Source organism: Schistocerca gregaria, chromosome 6 (genome assembly GCF_023897955.1).
Source record: "Schistocerca gregaria isolate iqSchGreg1 chromosome 6, iqSchGreg1.2, whole genome shotgun sequence".
NCBI lineage: Eukaryota > Metazoa > Arthropoda > Insecta > Orthoptera > Acrididae > Schistocerca > Schistocerca gregaria.
The window spans coordinates 300430908-300450061 of NC_064925.1; the positions used below are offsets into that span (position 1 = coordinate 300430908).

Here is a 19154-nt window from a genome sequence, read left to right on the forward strand (position 1 = left end):
AGCTTTATGTGTGATTAGATTTACTGATTTCTGCCTGTGCTTTATTTCACTGGTTTCACTTGTTCTTCGATCAGATAGCTCTCAGCTCAGATTTATATATTTCAGTGGATGATCCATATTAGACTAACTAATCATCGTCTAAAGTTCTATTTGGGTACCTATATTTTCATAACGTTGACGGATTTTGGTTGCACTAACCAGTGGGACCTTCATCTTTCTTGTCTCATTGATATATTGGCAGTTTCTTCATGATTTAATCTAACTTACGTAGTCGTGTATTCGTTTCTCTGTAACTAAATGATCTTTTTCTGTTTCAACAATGGTAATTTATTCACCCATGTGTTCTTTCACTTTCATCATGTGTACATTAAACTCGAGTTCCCGTATCCTGTACCTGTTTCAATTGTTCAGTCGTTGTAATGCTCTTCGCGTAATTGTTGTGTTTGTGGTGATGGTTGATTTCTTTCCAAACTTTATCTTCTTGTGTGACTCCAATTTGAGTGCATGTGCCTAAAAGTTCCTTTTCCTCTCCCTTCACTTCCCGCAAAACTGATCACGATGAACTAAGTGGTATTATTTTAACGTGCCCTGGTAAGTTGTTTATGCTCAGGCAACAACCAGATATTGGATTAGCATGTTATCCTTTTTTCATTTATCCTGTGTAACTGAAGAATCAATGTTTCCAGTGAAAATTAATATATTGTGTTCTATCGTATTCCTTCTGGCTTACCATGCCGTCAACTTCATTGTAAAATACAGGGGGCGGAATGATTATGTTTCTTCGGGATATTTTGGTGTTGCTTCTGCAAACTGCATAAAGGGGACAGTGACAGAAAAGTAACGTGATTTGAGGAAGAGCTCTCATCACTGAAGAGCATAGCCCACACTTTATTAATTTATTGCTTAATTTGTTGGGTGGTTACACTTTTTAATTTCGTTTTATTTGACTGAGTTAAATTTACCCCTTAAACTCCAATTATCCAGCCTTATGACATTTTCTAGTTCGGTCTGACCTTTGTTGTGTAAAGAAGGGCTTGGGTTGGGACGACCCTATAATTTTCTGGAAGTTCATTCCTCACACGAGTACCATGAGCACTGACAAAGCATATCCATTCACGTTTGTACCAGTAGATGGGTATATTGCATATTATCGATTGATCAGCCAGAACATTATGACCTCCTATCTAATAGTCGGAATGTCCACTTTTAGCCCGGTTAACAAAGGCGGACCGTCGTGGCATGGAATCAATGAGGTATTGGTACGTCGCTGGAGGGAGTTGGCACCACATCTCTGCATACAAATCACCTACATACCCGTAAATTCCGTGGAGGGGGCCGGGGTTGATGAGTTATGACGTCAAATTCAGTCACATTCTAGATATGTTCGATCGAGTTCAGATCTGGCAAACTGGGGGCCAGCACAATCAATTGGAACTCCCCACTGTGATGCTCGAAACACTTCATCACACTCGCGTAGTGTTATACCGAAGAATCCTTAAAATTCATGAAGAGCAACGAAGAAAAGAAGAGATCTTGAGAATAGTAAAAAGAGATCGAGAACTGTTAACCACAATCAAATGTGAAAAAAACTTACTTATGTCACTGATACGAAATGAAAGGTATCACTTTCCACAAAGGGTAATCGAGGGGAAGATTAAAGGCAAGAGGGGAATTGGCAGGAGGAGGTGTCATGGCTCCGCAACGTCAGACAGTGGACAGAAATAACAAATGGCGGTGGAGGTTGGGGGAGGGAGACTTGATCCATACTGGAAGAGATAGAGAAGACTAGGCAAATGAGATCACAGACATTCATTAGTGGGTGTGCAGAAGAAGAAGAAGAAGATGTCTCATATTTGTCAATAGACTGTCCGCTGCTCTTCTGACTACTTTGCTGTCTCTGTCAGAATTTAAATATCATCTGCAAACTTCAAAGTTTTTATTTCTTCTACCTGTGGTATAATTCCATCACTAACTTTTTCTGGGTTTTCCTTTACTGCTTGCTCAATGTTGTTGTTGTTGTTGTGGTCTTCAGTCCAGAGACTGGTTTGATGCAACTCTCCATGCTACTCTATACTGTGCAAACTTCTTCATTTCCGCGTAACTACTGCAACCTACATCCTTCTGAATGTGTATTGATGCCTTGGTCTCCCTCTACGATTTTTACCTTCCGCTCTTCCCTCCAACTCTAAACTGATGGTGCTTTAATGCCTCAGAAAGTGTTCTAGCAACTGATCCCTTCTTCTAGTCAAGTTGTGCCACAAATTGCTCTTCTCCCCAATTCTGTCCAGCACACTCTCATTAGTTACGTGATCTACCCATCTAATCTTGAGTGTTATTCTGTAGCACCACATTCAGAAAGCTTCTATTCTCTTCTTGTCTATACTTTTTATCGTCCATGTTTCACTTACATCGAAGGATAGACTGAATAAAATTGGGAACAGGCTACAGCTCTGCGTCACTCCCTTCTCAATCACTGCTTTCCTTTCATGCCTCTCGACTCTTATAATTGCCGTCTGGTTCCTGTACACGTCGTAAACAGTCTTTCACTCTCTATATTTTACATCTGACACATTCACAAGTTTAAAGAATGTCTTCCAATCAAAACGGTCAAAATCTCTTTCTAAATCTACAAATGCTACAAACATATTTTTCCCCTGGTTATTCTATCTTCTAAGAGAAGTCGTAGACTCAGTATCGCCTCGCGTGTTCCTGTATTTTTTGGGAATCCAAACTGTGCTTCCCGCATACTCGGTTTCCACAAATTTTTCCTTTCTACTGTAAATAATACAGTCAGTATTTTGCAGTTATGAGTTATTAAAGTTTTAGTTTGCTAATATTCACGCCAGTAAGCACCTGCTTTCTTTGTAATTGGAAATATTACATTCTTCTTTGAGTCTGATGATGTTTAGTCTGTCACATACATCTTGCACACCGTATGCAATAATTTTCTAATCACAGGCTCTCTAAAGGATATCAGTAGCTCCGAGGTTTTCCGTCTGTGCTCTTGATATTTTCTCCAAAGGCCCCCCTAATTTTCCTATAGGATGCATCTGTCTCTCTCCTAGTTGCATCTGCTGGTACATGGTCCAGTCACATTAATGTGACCACCTACCAAAAACTCCAAAAATCGGTTTGTGCAGGGCAGGAGTGTTGGAAGAGAATGGAAAAGGTTCTGGAACGTATTCTGGAACGTACTGAAAGGGACGTGGAGCATGACAACTCTAATGTTACAGCTAGCTGCTCTATGTTTCTCGGCTAAGGATCCATAAGGCCAGCAGCCCGATCAGGGTGATCCACAGATGCTTGGTGGGATGTAAATCCGAGGAGTTTGGTGATCAGGTAAGTACGGTAAAGTCATACTGGCGGTCTGTGAAGAACGCAAATATACTGCGAGCAGGGTGACACATTGTATTGTTCTGCGAGAAGCTGTCATCGTGCAACACACAAAGTGCCTGTAGGGGTGGACCTGGTATGCAAAGATAGATGCGCACTGTTGTTGATCCGTAATGCCTTCCAGTATTACAGGATCATCTAGCGAATGGCACGAAAAGATTTCGCAGAGCATAGCGATTCCTTCTCCTATCTGGACCCTTCCAACGATTGTTGCAAGGTTGTTCAAGCCAAGGAGCATAAAACGTGATTCATCAGGAAAAGCCACACATCACCATTCAGTTCCAGACTTTGTCTCAGTCTGCTTGGGTGCATAGACCAGGTGCCAACTGCGGAGGGCCACAGGCATCAACATTCGACGAAAGGTCCTTGAGGAGACACTGTTGGTGGCCCCTTGGTTCTTCTGGGCGATCAATTACTCAACAGTTGCACATCATTCACCACCTCATCTATGGCTCCCGGTGAACCGCAGCCGCCTCGGCACCGGTTCTGGATAGCGCTATTTTGCCATACGCGCTATACTTTAACCACGGCAGCACGCGAACAGCTAACAGATTTAGCTGTTTGGGATATGCTTCCGCCCTTGGTCCAAAATCCAATGACGATCCTTTTGGACGTCAGATAAATCGCTTCGTTTCCGCATTACTACAACGACTTCACTGTTTTCTATGCTCCCCCCCCCCCCCCCCCTACACACACGCCGGTACTCTTCATACTTAGGCTGTGGTCATATTAATGTGACCAGTCACTGTACATCGTTACATTTGTTCTCTAGCGTTTCCTGCTTAGCAATTTTCTACTTCCTCTCAGACTCATGTTTTAAGCATTTTCATTCCTTTTTGCCTACATCCTTTTTTGCACTTTTATATTTTCCCGTTTCATCAGTTCAATACAGTGTTCCCTATGATATCCTAGCGTACGTACTTGGTCTTGACTTTTTACCTTTTTCAGTTTACAAACCGAAAACTCTTTTTTTATATTTGTTGTAGCGCTAGTGTAGAATAATTTCGTAAAAAAATGGAAATAGAAATAATTTGGAAAGCACACCATGATATCGTGGACTAATAATGAAGATATTGTTCTTCAAGATTCAAGTTTTGACAAGATCGGTAGCATTTTTTTTTATTTATATGTCCGGTTTCGACAGATCTACGGTGTTATCATCGGATCTGAAAGTTACAAAAACAAACATCCCAGTTTCGATTATCGGACACCACTGTGAAACAATTGTGTACTCCCTTCCCTATGAACATATTACACTATCTAGTCATCATTGTGGTGTCAAGCGTTTAGCGTAAGCTGGGACATGAGCACAGCATGTTCTCTATTTTTATCGCGTGTTATTTTATTGCTGATATGGTTATGTTCGTGCCATGTTTTATTTCACGCAATATCACTAAGTGACTTCCGGTATTGTAACATGCATGTGCAAATATACATAGTGATAATAAGAATTGCTAGCGGTCTTGTTAAACTTGATTATACAAGAACAATATATCTTTGAGATCATTTACAAACTGACACTGTGACCAACATACATTTAGCAGCCAGAACATTATGACCACCGACCTACTATCGACATAAACCCTTCCAGGCGATAAGAGCATCACCTGGCGAGGAATGAGTGCTAGTAGTATCAATGAGAGAGAGTGCTGTTCGTGTATAGAATGGGGAAGGCGCCCGATCTATCTCAGGCTGACCGAGGGCTCATTGTGGTGACCTGGATGGTCGGAACGAGCATTTCTGGAACTGCACGACTCTCCGATGTTCGTTCAGCTCTTTGATGAGTGTCTTCAATACGTGACGAAACCAAGATGAAACCACGTCCAGACGTCGTGGGGTTGGTCGGACGGCCCCCATTACAGATGCCCGATGTTGTAGGCTGGCCAAAATGGTGAAACAGGACACCTGAAGAACTGTAAAGGAACTTACATAAAAATGGTTCAAATGGCTCTGAGCACTATGGGACAACATCTGAGGTCATCAGTCCCCTAGACTTAGAATTACTTAAACCTGACTAATCCAAGGACATCACACACATCCATGCCTGAGGCAAAATTCGAACCTTTGACTGTAGCAGCAGCGCGGTTCCGGACTGAAGGGCCTAGAACTTACACCAGACTTTAATGCTAGGAGGAGTACAAGTGTGTCTGGACACTCAGTGCATCGAACACTCCTATGGGCGTCCGCAGCTGATAACCTATGCATGTGCCAATGTTAATACCACGACATCGGCAACTAATACTGAAATGGGCACATGACTATCGGCACTGAATGTTAGTGTAGTAGCAGAGCGTCACATGGTCTGATAAATCCCGATACCTTCTTCATCGTGCCGATGGGAGGGAACCAATCCGTCGTCTTCCAAAGGAACACTTCCTCGACACCTATACTGACAAAGACAAGCTGGCGGCAGATCCATTACGCTCTGGGCAACATTCACGTGGACATCAGTGGGTCCCGTGGAGCTCGAGCAAGGCGCCATGACAGCCAATGAGTGTCGTACAGTGTTTGCAGACCACGTACATCTCTTTGTGACAATCATGCTCCCCGACGTCAGTTACATTTTTCAACAAGATAATGCTCCATGTCACAAGGCCAGAAGTGCGATGGTTTGAGGAACATAGAGACGAGTTCCAATTGAATTGCTGACTCCCGAACTCGCCAGATATGACCCAATGGTGCACATCTGGGATGTGATTAAACGTGGCATTAGAGCTCACCGTCCACCTTCCAGAATTTTACGGGAATTAGGTTACTTGTGTATGCAGATGTGGCGCCAACTCCGTCCAGCGACCTACCAAGGCCTCATCGTTTCCACTAAACTATGCTTCGCCACTGTTATCCTTGCCAAAAGGGGACATACCGGCTGTTAGGTTGGTAATCATTATTTTCAGGGTGATCAGTGTATATAGATTTTTAGTAACATCTGAGCTTACCACTAAGTCGTTTTACTTTAAGATGGTGAGATGACCTCAAATCGCCTAGTTTCCTAGCGACGACTCTAGCGCAGAGTGAGCCTCGCTCTGCTTTTGGCAGGTCTGCAGCGGCGCTGCCGGGCGGCCGCTGATGAGTGAGGAGACTGATGAGTCCTCCGCCCCCTCCAGGCCTGGGCAGCGGGCAGCGGCAGCGGCTGGCGCGGAAGTCCGCATCAGTCCGCCAGTGACCTCTGCGTCGGCAACGACAGCCCGGCCCAGCCGCGCGCCGCTTCTCCGAGTCCGTCCGTCCGCCCGCCGTCTCCACGGACTTCCGCTCCGTGCTGGCCTCACCCTCCACGTTTGTAAGTCCGCACGTACACAGACGACGTCGGGTCGCTGAGTGTCGACTGCTAGGCAGTGCATGTTACAGTGTTTCCATAGGTCTTCTTACACCGCGACGGGGTGTGATGCCTGGCAAATAATGCTTAAATACAGTTCCGAAGATTATTTTTAATCTTTTTTTTATATTCACCTTAGGAACTGAAAACTCAAGATCGCACACGAAATCTTCTTTCTTTGGAATGATTACTAGTTTTCGCTAACAGTGAGCCATCTTCAGGTCATAACACCTTCTTAGTTAGTACTGGTGCCATTTCTATTTCACACATCGCTAAAATCGTTCTTAATAAGAACAACCGTACATGATACAGTATAAACAGTTTTCATCGCTCGTGGACAGTGTAACTGAACGATACCCACAAGACAAAAGAATTACTAATAATGATAATTTTACCAACAATCTCACAAAAGCAAGACTTAAAACGCTACACACTCGAGTACCAACGATTCTTTTAACAAAGGGAAATGTCTTATTCTTAACAGTACTAGGAGATCTTCAAAGGCGATATTTTCGAATTTGTTTCTACAACTGCATCGTGCTGGTTTAGGAAACTGATATCCGAGCATAAGCACGAATAAAATCGAAAAGGGCCAATCCGTGCGACAAGAATGATTAATTTTTGTACTGTTCGCTTTTAGCACAACGCTAGTGAACTGATTTGTATGCCATTTCATTTGCGAAGTGATACCCTCAAATCTTTGGAACTTCTGAGGGAAGCTCCAATATTTCGAGTGTGCAAACTGAGTGAATGTTGTGTTTTTTTCGGTATTGGGACGCGTGAGCCATCGGCCTAGGCGGGTACAAACAGGATTGGCTATCCAAATTTTCTTCGTCGTTTTGCAATAACAGCAACCGTTGACGTAAATTCGGTATTTATAATTCCGCTTCAGCTGCACTTCTTTCACTGCACCAATAACGCCTTTTTCATGTTGTATGTAATTTTCGGTATTGAAAGTCATAGATGGCTAGATTTTAGTGTGGGACATGACATACTACTTGAAAAAGAACTTGTCGATCTGAAAGAGTTTGTGGCGGAATGAAAGACGTGCAGCTGGCGTTTTTTTCGTTTCGGTTCTGAACCACCAAACTGTGAACTACTCTGATCTACAAAATTCTCTGAAACATTCTAGCGCCATTTCCTTCAGGACCACGAACTCATCAATTCCAGTTTCCGTTCATGATCAAGGATCGCGAAATGATTTTTTGATTGCTTACGAAGGTTCTATTACTGTGTACATGCGCGATTTTAGAACAGTTGAACTTATTGTAGGGTTAATTATATAATTTAACAAATATGTATAAAATGCCAAGCGCAGAATCGCGGTTTGGGGAGATCCTCGTGCTCGATTTCTATTCCAGCTGGGAACGAGAGGTAAAACATTTTAGGTTTAGCGCAGACCAGCGGCTATTTGTATAGCCATTCGAACATGTCTTCTATAGCTATGTTGCAGTATATTAAGCAAGTTTTGAACCACGAATCGGAGCTGGCGTCCAGACAAATTGCGCGAATCGATTAATTCCTTTTGCTGAAGATTTTAATGGGTCTGAAATTAATCCTCAACTAATGGCACCATTTGTATGTGCACCGTTCGGATTTTACGTTAAGAAACAGTCATTCCTGCTCGGAATTTATGTGAAGAAACAGTCACCTGAAATAATTCTGGACTGGAGCGAGACCGATGGTTACACCGTAAAAACTAAGTAACTGACACAGTATTTACTTCGTGTACAGGACATTTGGAAACTCCTGTTACAAAGTTCTAGGACTTGTAGAGGGTAAAGAGTACATAATATTTTGAACAGGAACCCATATCAGACACGTATCGTTTTAGTTGTACGACGATTATAATTCAGATGTTTAACTAATCCACTTCTCTTTGAGCAAGGGACTTAGGTGTGACACAGTACAGTTGTTAGGTAATATTTCTAATGGAAACATAATGAAACATTCATTTACCACATAAGCACATTTGTCTGTATTAGCACCTAAACATTACGTGATTACATTGTTCCAAAACAAAAAAGAACCCAGCATGCTGTACGTACAGAACAGTACTGATGCATAACAACAGCGGCTCGATGTGGCGACCACCAACGTTGTTACAGACGTTGTACCTACAAAGCATGTTCTGTTAGATACTCCTCATCCCACCTGGTGCCTCTTAAGTTTGTAGTGCAGCGGTCAGAACTCGTGCCAGGAGTTCTCTGTCCCTACAGGAGTCACGTAAATTAAATTTTACCTACGACTCCACAAGAAGTAGTCCATTTCAACATGCCTACCCTACTGCATGTCAGGACCAATAACTCTGAAACTTTTTCCCTCACCAGACGTGGACACATACGAACTCCAAACGTCGCAGAACGGAAACAATACGTTTCCGTACATGCGTTCCTATTCCAAATATTATGTACTCATTGCCCTTTACATGTCCTAGAAATTTATAACGAGAATTTCCGAACACCCTGTATCTGCTGCTGTAACTTGGTACATGTGTATAATATGGCAGCTGATGCCCATTACAACGTCCAAGAAACGCAACGTTCAGCGTATATATAGTCTCTATTCCGCTGTAGTACCAGCCACACATGTTTATACTGCGTATACTCGTATGCCGAAAGGAGCGTTTCTTGAACGTTGAAATGTACGTCAACTGGCATACTATTCACACGTATCACGTTACAGCAACATATATATGATGATCTCTGTTACGTAATGATGAAAATACTAATTGCGTCAGCTGCCAAGTTTTAACGGCATAATGCCTTTGTTTTATGACAATCCTTCAATTATAGCGGCCACGAACGTTAGAAAGCTCTTTTTAACTGTGTCATGTATGGACATTAACATTTTAAGAAAGCTTTTAACGATGTGGGAAGCCGTAATCGCACAAACAATAATGAATAATATTTTATAATCTAGATATGGCTAGCTTGTTAGCCGAAACTAGTAACCCATCCAACTAAAGAAGATTTCATGTGGGATTTTGACTTCATGTAAAATATTTACAACAAATCGCATATCTCCTTCTTGACAACGGCAACATACTCGCGTTTTGCGGGTTTGCGAGTTCTGTGTCGACGGTCGATCGTCGAAGCATAAGTTTCTTATCGTTAATAACAGTTGCACTGTTTGAGATCTGGATCTTATCACGTCTTGTGTTTTTCGTTGGTATAGTAACTCACACATATTCCCTTTTTGTGAAATCGACGACGTAAATTATTTCTGTTCCGTCCATATCCAGTTTTGACATAGCCTGTAATTAATTTACGAAGCATAATTTCAATTAATATGGTCTATTAGACTCAATGAATGATTTAGGTTTGACCTGTTATCAATCAGAGCTATATCTTTGAGTGCTACGACCTTACACATTAATATTACTTTTAGCGTAATTTATAACATTTAGCGAAGAATATAGGTGTCTGGTTATTTTGAACTGTCATTTGGAAACTTATTTCACCGTCAGCTTTATTTGTTCTCTTCAAAAGGGATATAAAGTCCTTTTAACTATTGAATATGTCCCCCAAAAGCCACTTTTATTCAGACTGTCATGAAATAAAGTCCACGAAATCTCAATAATCCAGAGACCTTCTTGTCTCTTACCACTTGTTGCAATATTTTGTATATGACGCGTCAATGCGAAGAAAACTTCACATGATTTAAACAGACTTTCTTTCAGATCAGTCGTCCGTAACATTTCCCTTCTTAAGTCCCATAGTGCTCAGAGCCATTTGAACATTTCCCTTCACTAAAATTTCCAAAATATTCAAAATTATTTACATTCGTTTTAAGCATTTTGACAGTTTCTGGTTGATCGTGGCGAAATCTGAACAAGAAGTGAACATACAGGGTGGTTCATCTAAAGTTTTGGATGAGATTATGTCGAAAACTATACATCGGGTAAAAGTAGTGGGTAAGACAAGTTCGTAAGCTCAATGGGGTGGGGGGCGGGGGTGGGGAGGGGGCAAGGGCAACTTTTAAATCTTAAATAATTCTGATTTATTTAGAATTATCCGAGAGAGACGCATCAAATCGATAAAAAATGTGCACCAATTCTTTCTTTATGCCACATTAAGCTATTTTTGAACAAAATGTACTGTATCCTACTTTTAGCGTTACCCAGGAACAACGACATGTACGTAGTAGAATGATATTCCCATGGGATGCTTCATTAGTGTCAGTTCCCTTGCCTCTCATATGTTGGGGTGCTTCATTAGTCTGAGTCCCCTTGCCTCTCACAATTTGGGGTGCTTAATTAATGAAATTAGCCACGAACAAATTCTTCAAAATTATCCCCATTTGCTTCAATGCATAAGGTCAATCGGCTGTGAAAGTTGTCCACAGGTTTGAGCAGCACATCCGGTGGTATGGCTACACACGCTCTTCGATTGCGTTGCCTCATATCGTTTCGGGTTTTGGGCTGTCTTTCATAAATAGTATTTTTTAAATATACCCACAAGAAAAAATCAGGAGATGGTTCGCCACGTCCTATTCACCGACCAGGGTACCGTAAATTTAAAACGTTCCGCACATTTTAATCATAATGGGGAGATGCTCCGTCCTGTTGGAACCACGTACGTTACCTAGTTTCTAAATCAACATCTTCCATTAACTCTAACAAATCATCACGGAGAAGTAGTAAATTAGATTCCCCAGTAACATTTCGGTCAAAAAAAATACCATCATATCAAGTAACCATTTAAAATCCCACACCAGACCATTAACGACCATTTGTGTTGGTTGTCAACGGGTCTGTGCCATTGTTGATTTACCAATGATGACAATCATGACGATTTAATTCGCCATTGTTTTTAAATGTGGCTTCATCGGTGAACATGACGTATCTAAAAAAATCATTGTCACCTCTTATCATTTCCAAGGCCGATCGGTAGAAATGGACGCGTATTTGCATATCTTTGGGCGTTAATGCCTGTGTCAGTGTGATATAATACGCATGATAGTTATGTGCCTTCAGAATCCTTAAAACAGTTGATTTCTGTATGCCAGTTTGTCTCTGAATCGGACGACTACTCATTTCGGGATCCAGTTGCACACAGGCGAGAACGCTAAGGGTACGAGCGTCATTTTCATTGTGTTCGCGATGGTGAGGTGGACGGTGCACGAATCCATTTCGAGCTCGTTGGGTGCAATTTCGAATAATGTTTTCGCTTGGATGTCATCTGTTTGGGAAACAATCGGCATACAACTGCTCATCTGCAGCGTAATTGTTATGGCATTCACCTAAAATTAACGTCATATCAACAATCTCTGAAGGAGGATAGTGAGCCATGTCACACTAAAGAATAATTTACTTTCATCAATTGATGTTTACGGTTCACAATCGGAAAGTGAAGTGACGTCTGATCGCATTGCACCAAGTTGGGCCACGGTAGCGCCACAGTCCGGTGAGTAATGTAGTTGTGAAGAGTTCCCTATCGAGATTTTAATGTCATGTTGCCTCCCTCCATCAAAAACTGTTGGAGGGTAGGATACATTTTGTAAAAAAAAATAGCTTAATTTGGCGTAATGAGACAATTGGTGCATATTTTGTATCGATTTGATGCGTCTTTCTTGGATAATTCTAAATAAATCAGAGTTATTCCTCGATTTTACTTTTTGCTCGATTTCAGCGCCATCTGTCAATGGTTTAAAAAATGCTTCAGACAAAACTTGATTACTTTTTATGGAGAATCCAAATCTGCAATAAAATGGGTTTTTCCATTTAAGATTTAAAAGTTACCCTTCGCCCCCCCCCCCCCTGTCACTCCCCACCCCATTGGGCTTACGAACTTCTTACCCACTATTTTTACCCGATGTGTAGTTTTCGAGATAATCTCATCCGAAATTTCATATGAACCACCCTGTATGTTCACTTCTTGTTCAGATTTTGCCACGATCAACCAGAAACTGTAAAAATGCTTAAAACGAATGTAAATAATTTTGAATATTTTGGAAATTTTAGTGGAGAGAAATGTTGCGGACGAGTGATCTGAAAGAAAGTCCTGTTTAAATCATGTGAAGTTTTCTTCACTTTGACGCGTCATTTATAAAATATTGCAACAAGTGGTAAGAGACAGGAATATCTCTGGATTATTGAGATTTCGTGGACTTTACTTCACGACAGTGAATAAAAGTGGTTTTCGGGAGACATTTTCAATAGTTAAAATGACTTTATACCGCTTTTGAAGAGAACAAATAAAGCTGACGGTGAGACAAGTTTCCATGTGACAGTTCAAAACAACTCATCATTCTAAGTAAATCTTCCCCAATTTTAATTTTTCTCGATTTTAGCGCCATCTGCCAATGGTTTAAGAAATGTTTCAGACAAAACTTGATTTCTTTTCTTTTTATGGAGAATCAGAATTTGTAAAAAAATGAGGGGTTTCCATTTAAGATTTAAAAGATGCCCCCCGCCGCACCTAAGGGGGCAGGGGCTTGGGGTCACGTGTAGTATCATTTGATGTCCCCCTCTGAACTTACGAACTTGTCTTACCCACAGTTTTTACCCGACGTGCTGTTTTCGAGATAATCCCATCCGAAACTTCAGATGGACCACCCTGTATATTTTAACTAATTGCAATTGAAAATTACAAATTTCATTTGTCTTCATTATTAATGTACGGTCGTGCCAGTCGCTTCTGGAAGTCTTCTTTCCAAATAGCCGTCGCTCTTACGCCAATGTGGATCAGCAACGGTGACCGCGTGACGACGGGAAGACTGGCCCTTCTGGCGGTGCCACGCCCCACGCTCGTTCCATGAATCACGAGACGGAACATGCGTTTCTAGTGGTGTGACATCCCAGCACAAAATATTCACAGCTTTTCAGTTCTAAAACGTTGCAAAATTTACAAATACTTACGGTTCATCCGTCGAGCAACGGAGACTGCTCTATGATACAGCCTTCCATTCACTGTTTCATCACAGTGTTGGTGAATGATCAATCAATGCATATTACTCAGTTTTCACAAGGTTATCTTACGGATCTTCGATTTTCTTCGTACTATAGAACTTGGTTAGCGCGCCAGACATCAAATTCAGATGCAGTAAGGTGAATTTTTTTTTAAACACGAGAAAATTGATTTTGTATGTTAGATTTTCGAACGCTGTCATATTCAAAGGTTTCCTGCGTATTATAAAAGCCGACGGTAGCTGAAAGCGAAGCGCGTAAGTCTTGTGTTTTCGAACATCAAATTTCGATTCTCGCGAGCAGATACTTTTTTTAGTTTGATTTGAATTCTGTAACTATTATCGAATGGAAAAGTTAACTAGCAAAAAAATGGCCAACATTTTTCGATAAGAAAAATCTCGTTGATTTTAATTAGTAATCTCAAGGCAATTTGTTATTGACGTTTGTAATGAATTTCTATGAGTTCGTGATCATTGTGAATATTCTGTGAATCAAATCGTCTACACCGTTTATTAAAATTATTTATTACGACGTGACGGCTACTACCATAGTCAGGTATCTGTAATTAAGATGAATGGAACATAAAAAGAGACAGGCGTTTGTTATACAACAAAATAACAAAAGATAATAAATTAAAAGATTAAAAAATATTTTTAAAAGTATCCTCAGAAAAAAGATGAGAAATTAAAAAAAGAAGATTCTGTGTCAGTACTTATACTATGCGTATAAGTATGAAAAAGCAAAAAAAAAACATCAATAAAATAAAACAAAATGTAAATATTAAAATAAAAATTCAGGTCAACGTCGCCGACATTAGAGCCACCTTTCGACTGAATCTTCCAACTTTGTAAAAGTTTTTAAACCAAGATGTAAGTGGACGCCCTACTAGGCGTTGGTTTTAGTACCAGCACAGAACTTTCTTCTTTCTTAAGTTCTAAACTATTTGATAAGTAGGCTTTTAAAAATGCTTTTAACCCTTTCATTAAATATTCTTTGTTAGCCTATCGGCTTATAACAAACGCCTTTATCTCTTTATGTTCCTTTCATAATAACTGCAGGTATCTGATGGTGGTAGTAGCTGAAACATAAGAAGTATGAATTTCAATAGATTTAAGTGTCAAGAAGTCGTTCCTGAAAGTATTTGTATGAAGTGTGGCCATGTATGGGAGTGAAACATGGACGATAAATAGTTTAAACAAGAAGAGAATAGAAGCTTTCGAAATGTGCTGCTACAGAAGAATGCTGAAGATCAGATGGGTACATCACACAACTAATGAGGAGGTATTAAATAGAGTAGGATAGAAGCGAAATTAGTGGCACAACTTGACTAGAAGAAGCGATCGGTTGGTAGGGCATATTCTGAGGCATCAAGGGATCACCAATTTAGTATTGGAGGGTAGCGAGGAGGGTAAAAATGGTAGAGGGAGACCAAGGGATGAATACACTAAACAGATTCAGAACGATGTAGGTTGCAGTAAGTACTGGGAGATGAAGAAGCTTGCACAGGATAGAGTAGCATGGAGAGCTGCATCAAACCAGTCTCAGGACTGAAGACCACAACAACAACATCAAACTATCTCGAATATTTTGTTCGCAGTACCTTCTCGTAACATTAAAAAAATTATACACACCAATGGCGCTGTTCAGTCTCTAGAAACAAAAAGAAGTCATTGATGCTTTCCATTTTTGCGTGAAATTTTAATGTACCTGAAATAAGTTACTAACATTTTAATTAGGTTAGTAATATGTATGTATATATAAAAGGGTTGCATGTGTACGTACTGCCGTAAGTGTCTCCATGAACACTTATTCCCAAACACTCGTTGCTCTTGTGGTAGGTAACCTTGGTCTCATACCGTTAGTAAGGAAGTTTAGTCACGGTGCGGTGAGCAAAAGTTAACGAATTCTGAAACCATGAATACTCTTAGGGAAAACTATATAATCTGTGACTTACTTATTTTACCGTACACATAAAATACGTTTATTGCTTCATTCATCCGACATAATACTGTTATGTTTGCACATTAGTATAAACCAACATTGGCCCCGTGTAGTTACCCGAGATAAAATATGTCTGTGTAACATAATGTTAATGCCAATGTGGTTGGAAAAGGTTGTGAATTATATAAGTGAGTGTATTCACTAATACAAGAAAGTTCAAAATTCATAGAGAATTTTGCTTTTACCAAGAGAACGAAGTGTTCCACATCTGAGATATCTGTGTCTCTGCCAACCACAATCACCAACTTCCACCCACCAGAACAACGATGAAACAAGTTGAGGACCCTGTCACCATTGCACTGCACTGGGAATGAAACAATAAAATTATTTTCACATCCACGGTGAAATTCGTAAGACAATATTATTTAGCTTTACCTAACAGTATTCCTTCATATTTCGCGGTTTTTGTCCACCAAACTCACCCACTACCACGCACCGCGATAATTGCATTCATAATAACCTTAATGAGATATATGTCTGTATTCATGTCATAACTGGAATGGTACTCATGTCTCCTCCCATGCCATATATTCGAACCCGGACACAGCCAGGTTTCTCAGCTTGTTAGTAATGAATATATTTTTGACTAAACTATCAGTTTTATTTAATAATGACAATAGCATTTCAACGAAATTAATTACTACTAATGGTAACCGCACCAATAATCTCACGAAAGCAAGACTTAAAACGCTGCACACTCGGGTACCAATGATTCTTTTAACATAGCGGGGATGTATTATTCTAAATAGTTCTATGATATCTTCAAAGGCGATATTTTAGAATTTGTTTTTAGAACTGAGTCGTGCTGGTTTAAGAAACTAATATCCCAGCATAAGCGTGAGTAAAATCGGGAAGCACCAGTCCACAGGACGCAAAAGAATGATTAATCTCTCTTGTATAATCCGGCTCTGGCACAACACTAGTGGTACGCTATTTCATTTACGAAGCGATACCTCAGATCTTCGATACTTCTGAGGGAAGCTCCAGTATTTTGAGGTTGCAAAGTGAATGAATGTTGTAATTTTTCACGGTATGCCGAAATATTTTCGAGCCATATGTCTAGGTGGGTGCGGACAGATTTTGGTTATACAATTTTTCTTCGTAATTTTGGAATAAACGGTTCAAATGGCTCTGAGCACTATAGGACTTAACTTCTGATGTCATCAGTCCCCTAGAACTTAGAACTACTTCAACCTAACTAACCTAAGGACATCACACACAAGGCAGGATTCGAACCTGCGACAAGAGCGGTCGCACGGTTCCAGACTGTAGCGCCTAGAACTGCTCGGGCACACAGGGCGGCTCGTCATTTTGGAATAGCCGCAACTGTTGACGTAAAGGTGGTATTTATAACTTACCTGAGCTACACGTCCTTTACTGTGGCAATAGCTCCTTCTTCAAGTTGTAATGTAATTTTCAGAATTAGGAGTCTATAGTGGAGTAGTTTTTAGTGTGGGACGTTTCATACAACATGAAAAGGACTTGTAGATCTGAAAGAGTTTTTGGGTGGAATAAAGGATTGGCAGTTAGTTTTCTTTATCTCTGTTTCTTGGTATCTGAGGAATAAAACGTGAACTGTGCCGACCAACCAAATTCTTTCAAATTTTCTAGCACCATTTTCCTTCATCACTATGAACGTATAGATTTTAGTTTCCGCGCTAAACCAAAACCTTTTCCGTCATGTTCCTGGCTCAAACGGGAATCGAGCACCAAGATCCACCCAAACCGCGATTCTGCGCGAGGCCTTTTCATATATATCCGTCGAATCGAGAAATTAGTCTTAAAAAAACTTCAGCTGTCCTAAAATCGGTATGTACAGAGTAATAGAACACTAGAATGATTTTTTGATTGCCTAGGAAGTGTTCTATTACTGTGTACATACCGAGTTTAGGACAGCTGAAGTTTTTTAAGACTAATTTCTCGATTCGACGGATATACATGAAAAGGCCTCTCGCAGAATCGCGGTTTGGGTGGATCTTGGTGCTCGATTCCCGTTTGAGCTAGGAACATGAGGGAAAAGGTTTTGGTTTAGCGCGGACAAGCGGCTATTTGTATAGCCATTTGAACATCAGTCTTACTATAGTTGTATTATATCAAACAAGATTTGAACCATGAATCGGAGCTAGCGTTCAGGCAAATAGCGCGAATCGATTAATTCATTTTGCAAAATATTTTAGTTGGGCTGAAATTAATCATCAGCTAATGGCACCATTTATATATGCACCGTTGGGATTTTACGTTCAGAAACAGTCATTCTGAAGTAACTACGGACTGGAGCGAGACTGATGATTCAAATTCGGTCCACCGGTATATCAGACCTTGGACGAAGGCAAGTTGTCAACGTTTGAAAATTTCTCGCTTCTGTTGGATTTTACGTGCAAAAGATACGTTGTTGATGGAGATTTTTGAAACGTGCCACTTCTATATTTCAAACTTGAAAGAACTGGCTCACATTTTGCACGAAGGTTGATAAATGAAGTCAAAACAATATTGTTTTATCTATTAATCTTCATCCACTGTCGAGATCCGATGATTTAAAGTTGAGCTAAATGTAGCACGTAAAGTTCGTTCTCTGAAGTGAATGGGCGGAAAGTGAATCAAATAAATACAAAATGTGTCCTCAAAACAGAATTGGAAACTCCCTCGAAAAGTCTAATTTCGCTCGGATTTTACCGGCAAAAACACGTTTTTTGTTAGTCTTTCTAAGCGTGCCACTCGTAAATTTCAGACTTGAGACAATAGATTAAAATTTGTAAGAAGACAGAGAAATACATGTCATTAATGGTCTTCCCATTGTTTTGTGAAAAATTCTTCCTTTGAAACGAATAACAGTCTAAATTTGCTTATAAAATGCACATAATAGCCAGTTCTCACGTGTCGTACGTGCTGAGACGATGCAGATGATAATAAATAACATATTCTTAACTTAATTCTAAGAAGCATTTGCAAAAATCTTTAATCGTTCAGGTTCTACTGCCGATAAATCACTCGTTTGCACATGAAACTGTGTTTCGTATAAATTCATTGCATTTTAAGCGCTGAATTTGCAGATAATTTAAAAACAGCTGTTTATCATTTCGTTGTGCATACGTTAAAGATTTCATTCACCAATAGCATAAAATCGTGAAGGAGTCTTTGGACGTTCAAAGCAATGCATGTACCAAAGCATAATACGCTCATCCTTGTACAAAATGATGTACTTTTCGATCCAGCAAGTTTCATCGATGACCACGCAGGATATTAAACTAACCCCAAAACTGCTATAAAAACAATTGTTAGAAAAAGGCCAACCTTATTTCTAACCAATAGAAAATATTTTACTGCCTTTTCTTCAAAAACTACTATGCCATCTTGCAGAAAATCTATTTTCCGACAAAACGAGCGTAAGTTTGACAGTTTTCGTACAGGATTGAAGATTCGATGGTATTTTCTCGTGCGTACATTGTTTCGCTGCTTAATTCAGCCAATCATACTCATATCTAATTCGGATCAGTTATTGCAACATTTCACGCCAAAATCATTCGCGTGAGTTTTTCT

The 19154-nt window shown here is 40.2% G+C and overlaps 1 protein-coding gene across 2 annotated transcripts in view; it reads left to right on the forward strand.

Annotated features, from left to right (window-relative positions):
* The first annotated feature begins 6542 nt into the window (after positions 1–6542).
* The window catches only part of LOC126278393 (protein borderless), a 470529-nt gene continuing 457917 nt past the window's right edge, over positions 6543–19154 (forward strand). Inside the window, exon 1 of one of the 2 annotated variants that reach the window (XM_049978493.1) lies at positions 6543–6670. The gene's annotated coding sequence lies outside the window, so the exon portion shown is untranslated. The remainder of the gene's footprint in view (positions 6671–19154) is intronic. The other variant, XM_049978492.1, reaches the window with a different exon arrangement.